A 9,424-nucleotide genomic window follows, 5' to 3' on the forward strand; every position below is an offset into this window, starting at 1 on the left:
AGGAAGACCCCTGGGCTCTTGTTATCTCTGAATTTATCAGAAGGATTTCTCCACTAAGTGGGTGGGGTCCAGGATCCAAGATGTGTCACTCCCTTGGTACTCTTATCTGGACAGGGGGTTTTCTAAGGCAGATAGGCTGGAGACTCTGAGGGATTCTCAGAACTTCTTGGCCTGGGTCCAAAGTAATAGAGACAATGAGCAGTGGAGTGATTAACATCCTTTCTCTATTGAGGGAACAAAAAGGAGTTAGGGTTGTCCTTTAGACACATCTGGTAACTCAAGGATGTACCCTCACTGAGAGGCAACCTCTCAGTGACAGGTTGTGATTGCTACTGGGCCACCTGCCCTTTCAGTTCCTGGTACCTTCCTTGCCTCTGAACCACAGGGGCACTTTTGTCTGTGCCCTTCATTTAGGGTCTTCATCACAAGTGTGGGAAAGAATGCTGGACTAATGCCCTATCACTTCTCTGTTACCAGTTCCTTGTTCCCTTATATGTAGAAAGGCTCCCAGTGTTTCTCAGTGCCCTGGCGACAAGACAGGTCTTCTGGTGGCTATTCCTACTGAACGGTACTCCTAAGTCAGCAGCCAAACAGGTGATGGAAGTGAGTGAAGTGGCTGGATATAACATAACAAAGTGTTGGCTCTGGGGCTAACAGGAGAGCACGTGCACCATCAAGAAAGAGCAGTCTCCACTCAGCCCTGCCAGCTGTCAGGGCCCACACCAGCCAGTCTTTTTTCCAAGAAATTCTAGAAGTCCAGACTCATGTTAAGTTTTGTGACTTTTAAAGGCTGACAGTGAATTCATTCTATTAAAAAAAAATTTTTTTTTTTAATTTTTGTGTTGCTCACACAAAACACATCTGAGGGCTGGATGCAGCCCACGGGCTGCCAGTATGTGACCTCCTTTCTAAGTCTTTTAAAAGAGAAGAATTGAAATTTCCATCAGATTGGAAGTAGGGAAAGAAGACAGTGACTCTTGAATTGCTGCTTGCCCCAGCATGGCAGGCCCTGGTGACGGCTGCCCAAGGAAGGCAAAGATGCTGACTTCAGTCCGTTCTAGCAGGACACAGTTTGAACAAAATACTGCTTTCATATCTTCCCATTGCAACTAAATACAAAACCAAAAATACTTAATAAGTTACATATTCTGGGATAAAAAGAGCTTATCGTAATTAGGTGATTAATCACCGTTAGCCTCTTATCATGTGCTGGTACATGAGTAATGTGAGTAATGTATGTTTAATGTATTGATTGCATCCAAGCTAGGGTTCCTTGGAGGCTGTCCCCTGAAGGACACTGTGACCACAGAGGTCCACCTCAGGTTACTGCCTTTTGCAAAGTGATTATGGGGTGCACAGCCAGGTGTAATTTAAGCACATCTTCCTACAGGCAGTGGGTGCTTATGGCTTCCCAGCCCTAGCTGTATTGCTTTCAACTTTAATGGGCATCTTTATTGAAACAGAAACCTAATTCCGTTTAGGTTAATAATATGCCCACTCAATCTTCCTTTCCAGAACCAGCCTGATCTTTAAACTTTCTGGGGAGAAACTGGCAGTGATTCCTCATTGCAGGTGGCTATCTATCAGATAAAGCACTCCTTTTGATTGCCTTTTTTCAGAGTGAAACTGCAGTAACTCTCTCTTATCTATGAATGCAGGGGGGCCCAAACCATGGTGGCGGGACCACAGGATATGGCATATGTCTCCCACGTATACCAGCCTGAAGTTCAGGAATGGGATGAGCCTATGTTCCGGTTCTGAACCAGCACCACAGCGATTCATTCCAACTGCTCTTTTAACCCAGGATCCCTCTGTGTGATTGATGGCCTTGAAAATAGTTTATGGGAGCCTAAAGAGGGTTCTGGGAATGTGACAACCCAGATGCAATTTCCATCTTTCTCCCAAACCCAAAATTTCTTCCGTGGGTGGCTGGGTGCAAGTGAGGCCTTCCGCTTCGGCACATTCCAAGCAGAGAGAACTGTGAGGTTCTTTCAGTGAGTGGGCTGGGCAGGTCCTGGAGAATAGTGTCAAAGGCTGTGAAGAATGGAGGGCGGTTAAGTCCTGGGAAGACTTGGGTTGTTAGAGCTAAATTCAATAGGCCCAGTGTGACTGCACTGGGCCTTCCTTTCCCTAAGAGGCCATGGAGGAGTTGAATGAGGCTGAGGCCTCTTCCCTTCACTTGGAGTAGTGTGGGAAGTCTCCAGAGAGGGGGGTTTCCTGCAGGTGCCTAACAGAGTGCTGGCAGTTTCTATAATTCAGGCAGTGGGAACTGAGATTTCTCCACCTTCCGCCATCTGTGAGTGTCCCACAACTTGGGACATATAAACCACCCTACCCCAAGGCCTAAAAAGCCCACACAGAAAATTACCGTACCATTTAAACAGGGCCAGGTGCCAGAGAAAGGGTAATCAGAAAAAACAAAACACATTCCCAGCAACATGAAGCTGGGAGAGGAGTGTCTGGGTGGGGGAGGGGAGAGGACAGGAGCTTGAAGGAAAAAATGGCAACTGTTGGTGGAAAGAGAGGGAGAAATAAAGAAGACTCCAAAGGTTTACAGAAGGGAGAAGTGAAAGAAAAAGGATTCTAAAGCTCTCATTTTATTGGAGAGAGGGAGCATCAGGAGGGAGCTGAAGTATTTCTGTGGAGAAACAATGCATACTTGTGAGGATAATGGTATCTTGTTTCCAGGAAAAAAAAAAAAAAGTTAAAGAGCTACATTTGAAGCAGTTAGACTCCCAGGTCTTCTCTCTTGCCTTACACAGGGTGAGTGGCACTCTACTGCCTCATGACAGGAAATTCCCGGAGAGGTTGAACTGGAGGGGTTCTGGACTCAAGGACACCAGCTCACTGAGGCAAGGTTTCCACATGGAAGATGGGCATTGGGAGGAGGATTAGTTACAGAAAGTTGGGATCCCTGAGCCCTGGTCTTCTTTTGTGCCTCACCTCCCAGAATGTTAGTATTTATGCATATTCCTCCCATTATGGGAATTGGGGTTTCCTTTTTGGGGACCTGACCAACTTAGAAGACCTAAAGATACTGACAGAACCCCTCAGTGAAGCAGGCAGTGCTGGAAGGAAGCCCACCAATCAACAGATTCCACCCACATCCTCTGAATTCTGGTTCAGTTAGTGCACTGCTCTTTAATTTGAGAAGACAACCAAGGATTACCAGACAGTAAGAAAATCTAGCATGAAAGGCAGAGACCATAAAAATTATAAAGGAAAAGAAATTTGGAAATAAAGAAAAAAAGAAGAAAACTTAAAAGAGCTCTCAATATCTCCAAAGAGAAAAGAGAAGATATCATATTGAAACAAAAGAAGGTGGTGGACATCGGGGAGGGTATGTGCTATGGTGAGTGGTGTGAAATGTATAAGTCTGATGATTCACAGACCGTACCCCTGGGGCAAATAATATTTTATATGTTAATAAAAACAATTTTTTAAAAAAGAAATACTGAGAGAACAGTTGAAAGAGATCTTGGGGATTAAAAACAGGATAGCCAAAAGGAACAATTCAAAGTTGAAAGAAGTGTTACCAAATTTAGCAAATAAAAATACAGGACTCCCAGTTTAATTTTAATTTCAGATAAATGCAAAAAGGTGGTTAGTGTAACTATGTCCCATACAATACTTAGCTTGTCTGAAATTAACATTTACCTGGCTATCTTGTATTTTATCTAGTAACCCTACCTGGAAGACAAAGTTCATAAAATCTCCAAGAAAATATAACCAGAGAAAGAGACAGAGATGGATACATAGGCAAAGTGAGAGAGAGAGGACAAAACTCCAGGAGCTGTTGAAGAACTCTAATATTTGAGTGGTAAGGAGTTTCAAAAGGAGAACAGAGAAAAAAGAGAAAATACATTATTGAAGAAATTTCCCATGACTGACTGAAAGAGTCTACCCAGAGCCAAGCATAGAGGACAGAAAGTCCCTGGAAACACACATCATTACAAACTTACATAGGACCAGTGACAAAACAGTGAAAGATCAAGCCATATACAGAGGATCAGGAGTGAGAATGGCAAAGTTTTTCTGTGGAAAACAGGGGGGCAATGCCTTCTGAGTTCTCAGAGAAAATTGATTTTCAGTCTAGAATTCTACACACAGCTAAATAGACCATCAGATCTGGAGGCAGAGTAAAAATTTTCCTAGAACCTTCAATATCTTAAGAACTTAACTTCTAAGTATCCTTCTCAGAAAGCTATCGGAGCATGTGCTCCAACAAAATGTGAGAGTTAGGGGCACCTGGGTGGCTCAGTGGGTTAAAGCCACTGCCTTTGGCTCGGGTCATGATCCCAGGGTCCTGGGATAGAGCCCCACATACAGCTCTCTGCTCTGCAGGGAGCCTGCTTCCTCCTCTCTCTCCCTCTTTCTCTCTCTGCCTGCCTTTCTGCCTACTTGTGATCTCTGTCTGTTGAATAAATAAATAAAATCTTTAAAAAAATGTGAGAGTTAATCAAGAAACAAGATAGGGGCCCCAGGAGAGAGAGGCAGGAAAACCCCGAGATGATAAAAAAGGGGAGACTTCAGGATGATAACTCTACAGCATGCCCAGAGGACGATCACACCTTACTGGGACAGGACAGAAGGCTCCAGATGGGCTATTTGAAAAAGATAAATTTTATAGAATATATGATATTTGGAAGTAGTGAGATGAGATTTTAATTCTGCCAGAGAGCTTGAATGTGAATTAGTAATTTGGACATAAGAAAATTAAAGTCAGTAACTCATGAACTCTAGAAAAAAAACAAAAGTTGTACAAGAAAAAAATTTAATTATAGTTCATTTTGTGACTTGGGAATATAATTTACATAGTCATAATTGTATAAATGCATATTATTCAACAAAATTATGATATAACTACATTGTATGGAGAAGAGTGTGTGCTTGTTTGTGTGAGCACGACAGGGGTGTATAAGTGTAGAGTTTGTGTAGAGTTTGTGAGCATAAAGAAGCCAAATCCTATAATGTGTTAGGAGTCTCTACATGATAATCAAAAACTGAAATAACAAGAAATAGCTGTAGAGGCCTGCCATTTAGAAATAGAAAAGCAAATACCAGAAGGAACAGATATAAAAGTTGTAAGTGTTGTCTTCTAGATAGTGAGAATTGATAGGTGATAGGCAAAGTTGTGAACTACTATTTTGAATTTTAAATGTTACAAAACTATTTAGCTCTTTAAAATTCTTGACCTTCATAAAAATAAAGGTAAAGTTTTAAAAACGTGACAAATTTTATTTTACCTAGAATCTAGTAATACATTCAAAGCACTGTATTCTTGACTATGCAGGATTTAATCCAGGAATTGAATATCAGAAATTCAATACCAGAATTCTAGGAGTCAATATCAGAAAAAGCTATCACCACAATATATGAACAAACTGAATTTTTTTGCATGATCCTATCCATAAAAATCATTTTTATAAAATTTAGCAGACATTCCTCAAAAGTTTCTAAGAAAATTAGAAATAAAAAATGATCAAGTATATAAAAATAATAAGATATATTAAAGACTACAAAAATAAAAGAAATATTATCCTAAATAGCAAAAGGAAAATGCTAGGAGATTGTTCTTGGGCATAGCAGCTCCCGAATCATAAAGAAACTTTTCCTGTGAAGTTAAGACATTTAATCTACATCTTCCCTGTAGCTTTCAAAACGTAAAGGACCCCCTACATTCGAAGCACTTATTTCACTTATTTTAGGGTCCCCAGAATCTGCATTTTGAGCAAGAGCTCCAGGTAATTCCATTTTGGATTAACTTTGGGAACAGCATCTTAGGCCGACAGAAGGTCCAGAGGGTTCAAACTGAGAAGCAACCAAACCAGAGTTTCAAAGTGCTCCTTCTTCTTCTTCTTCCTCTTCCTCCTCTGGCCCACCCATGCCTGCGTCATTACACTAGAGGACAAATAGTGTTGTCCCTCCAAGTCACCCATCCCATTTCCTATGGAAAAGTTGGATCACGTTGCCATTCAATGCCGGAAAAGTTTCTGAAAGTGGCCTTGGTTCCTGGAACATACCTGATTCTCAGCAAACAGCAAGAAAACATCTTCCTGGGGTGGGGAGAGAAACAAGTGCTGTGTCTTGTCTGCAGATCTGAAGCTGGCCTGTCTTGGTTTCGCCAGTTTCGCTGGTTGTTGTGGTTGTTAATTCCATAATAACAAAACTTGAAATAGTGCTCAGAACGGTCAGTGCTGAAGGAAGTAACCAGGGCAGGGGATGTCCTCCAGGAGCCATTTTCATTCAGAATTTGGTGACCTCAGTCTAGGGAGGCAGAGGGGCGCTGGTCCTCCAGGGGAGCTGGCTCTCCAGACCTGGAGGGCAGCAGCCCTGGGGAGATACTGACATTCTCAGGAAACGAAAATAACACAAGAACAACCCCCCTGAGAAGGCAGTTCCATGGAGAGCAGAGGAGGTGACTTGAATGACCTTAGTGAAGCCTTCTCCACCCTGGGAGACCTTCTGAACAGAAACTCTGGGTGGTGGTTGGAAAACTCCAGCATGCAGCAGAATTACCTGGAGGGCCTGTGAGACATCGGACGCTGAGCCCTGTCCCAGAGTCTCCAATGCAGTAGATCTGGATGCAGCTTGAGATTTGGCATTTCTAGCATATTCCTAGTGTTGCTGCTGCTGCCCTGGGGATACTTCGAGGACTACTGGCCTGTGGTTGGCAAGGGAGGTCTGCTCAGCAACATCTTTTTTGCTGGGGGGCAGTGGCCTTATGACTCCACAGAAGGGGAAAAGCTAAGAGTGGGATGCGTGCTGGGCCACACTTTGTCATTAAACTCTCTTCTTGAGGCCAGGCAAGAGACTTGGGCCTAGTGGGCCAGATGGCCATTGCACCTGCTTACGTTCCTCAAGCCACAAGCATCTGACGACTGACTGCCATCATTAGAGCTACCATGTACTAAGTGCCATCTGTATGCCAGGCATTTCACAGACATTCCAACTTGATGGCAGCCCTCTGACTCCCTCCAGGCCTTGCCAGGCATATCCCCTCCCAGGGACTTGGCACCAGCTGGACCCTTGGCCCAGAAGGTTCACCCCGACCCCCAAGCTCTCTCTACTCTCAGGCTTTGCACAGATACCATCTTGTCAAAGCAGCCTTCCCTGGCCATCCCCCTTGAATCTCTACCACCATTCTAACCCCCAGACTTCCATTCCCACCTTCAGGCTTTATTTTCTTTCCTGAACACTTATCACTAACATTCTATATATTTTCTTTTGTCTATTACCTGCCTCCCTCATTAGCGTGGAAGCACAGGGCAGGGCTTACGTCACTGCTATTTCCTTAGAGTCTAGAACTATCTGGTACATAGTTAACAGTTCGTACTTAGTGGTAAAATGAACAAATGCAACCTTCAGAGAGCCAAGCCTCACTCTGCAGGGACGTGCAGAATTTGGTACCATGAACCTATCAACTTATAAAGTATTCACATCCAGAATGCCTGGGTGGCTCAGTTGGTTAAGCATCTGACTTTGGCTCAGGTCATGATCTTGGGGTTCTGGGGTGGAGTTCCTCATCCGGGCTTCCTGCTCCATGGGAAGTCTGCTTCTTCCTCCCACTCATGCTCTCTCTCTCTCTCTCATAAATAAAATCTTAAAAAAAAAAAAAAGTTATTCACATCCGGCTTATTTCACTGGAGCTGTTGAAATGCAAGGAAAGAAAACTAATAGAAATGAAAACAAAGAGAAAATGGGAACTAGGGGCTAGGGGAAGGGAGGAGGCATTGGCACCACTCACTTCTGGCCCTGGGGGTGCGTAGTTGTCCTTCAAGTCTCCTGCCAACAGTGGCTCTCAGTGGGTGGGTGTGTCATCTGAACTCTCCCTGGGGGCAGAAAACAGCTACTATAGTCAGCAAGCAACGGTTGCTGGGAAGCAGGGTTTCTGAAATGATAAGGAAGGGTTAGTTAAAAGGAGTAGCTTTCGGGGTGCCTGGGTGGCTCTGTCGGTTGGGTGTCTGTCTGGGATCTGGTCTCCTGTCCGGCTCCCCTGCTCAGCAGGGAGTCTGCTTCTCCCTCTACCCCTCCCCCTGCTCATGCTCTCCCTCTCTCCCTCAAAGAACTAAAATCTTAAAAAAAAAAAAAAAAAGACGACTAGCTTTCATATAGCCTAAACCAGCTGACACAGGAGGGGAACAAGAACTAGGTTGTCACCCAGGAGTAGCAGCATGGTGGCACCAAAAATACTAGGGGGGGTGTCCAAAGAGAAGCTGGCCATGAGCCAGCAAGCAGACACCCTCCTGAGGCAAAAGGGAAAGGAAGAAACTTGGCCTATGATTTAACTGTATCAACAGACTCTGTTTTATTGGAAACCCTGTCTGGTAGAGTCCATGCTGCAGGGAAAATATGAAACATTTCCTCTCTGGGCACCTGTTTCTAACAGACAGGCTACAGTGTTGATGACTTTGCAGCAGTGTACAAACCCAGTCCATGAATGAACTACAGGGAGGGTCCACAGGCCCTGGCCAGGGCAGCTCATCTCAGATGTGAACATAAAAAAAGCCAGCGCCCGGACGGTTGAGTTCACAGCCCTGCGCACATAGGCAGGTGCTCCGGTCACGCTTCCTAGCACAGCAGCACCCCAGTGAAGGAGGACGAAAAGAAATAGAAGATCATCTCAAAGCCAGTAAACAGACTTCACCCACCGGTATCAAGCAACCAACAACTGGCTTCAGTTCAAGTCCATAAGCAATCATGGTAGAAATCTGCCTAGAGTGGAAAATCCTCCTCTCGATGAAAACTGAAATATGGTCATCGTGACCAAGCCCTTGCCATTAAGAGCCCCCTAATTTCCAGTAGGTAATTTGGCAAACCATACTTCTGTCTCCATCAGGAACAAGTTGAGGACCTGCAGGGGATGGCAGGTGTGACCACACACGGAGCTCTAGGTGGCAGTAAACAGAGTGCCATCAAAGGGAGTAGCCGGCAGGCTAAGGCCTTGGTCTAGGGTCCTGGAACTGTTTGTAGAAGTTGTTTAATAAAGGGCCCAAGATCAGATATGTGTGGGCTCAATCAGGTTAAGCAGCGGTTAACCTTTATTCTTGCATGGGCTCATATGCACTAGGAATCTATGGGAGGACTTCAGGATAGAGTGTTTCTCAGATATTTGACTATAAAAAACCTTTTTTTTCAAAGAACCCACAATTAGAAAAATCTACTCTAAGCCCATTTGTCTCTCTGCACTTGTTATGGGGAAGAAGGTGATGGGCTAAGTGTGACTGTTTATAAGCAGATTCTGTTAGATCCGTAGGGAAAGACTTGGTCAGCCCTGGATTAGTGAGTTCTTGAAATGGATTGGAAACTTCTTCAAGCCTCTAAACCCGGCTGTGACCGTGACCTGGAGAGAATGCCTTCCTCCAGACGGGACAATCCGAGATTTTCTTTAAACATCTTTTTTTTTTTTTTTTAAGACTTTATT

The sequence above is a fragment of the Neovison vison genome, chromosome 1 (assembly GCF_020171115.1).
Source record: "Neovison vison isolate M4711 chromosome 1, ASM_NN_V1, whole genome shotgun sequence".
Classification (NCBI taxonomy): Eukaryota; Metazoa; Chordata; class Mammalia; order Carnivora; family Mustelidae; genus Neogale; species Neogale vison.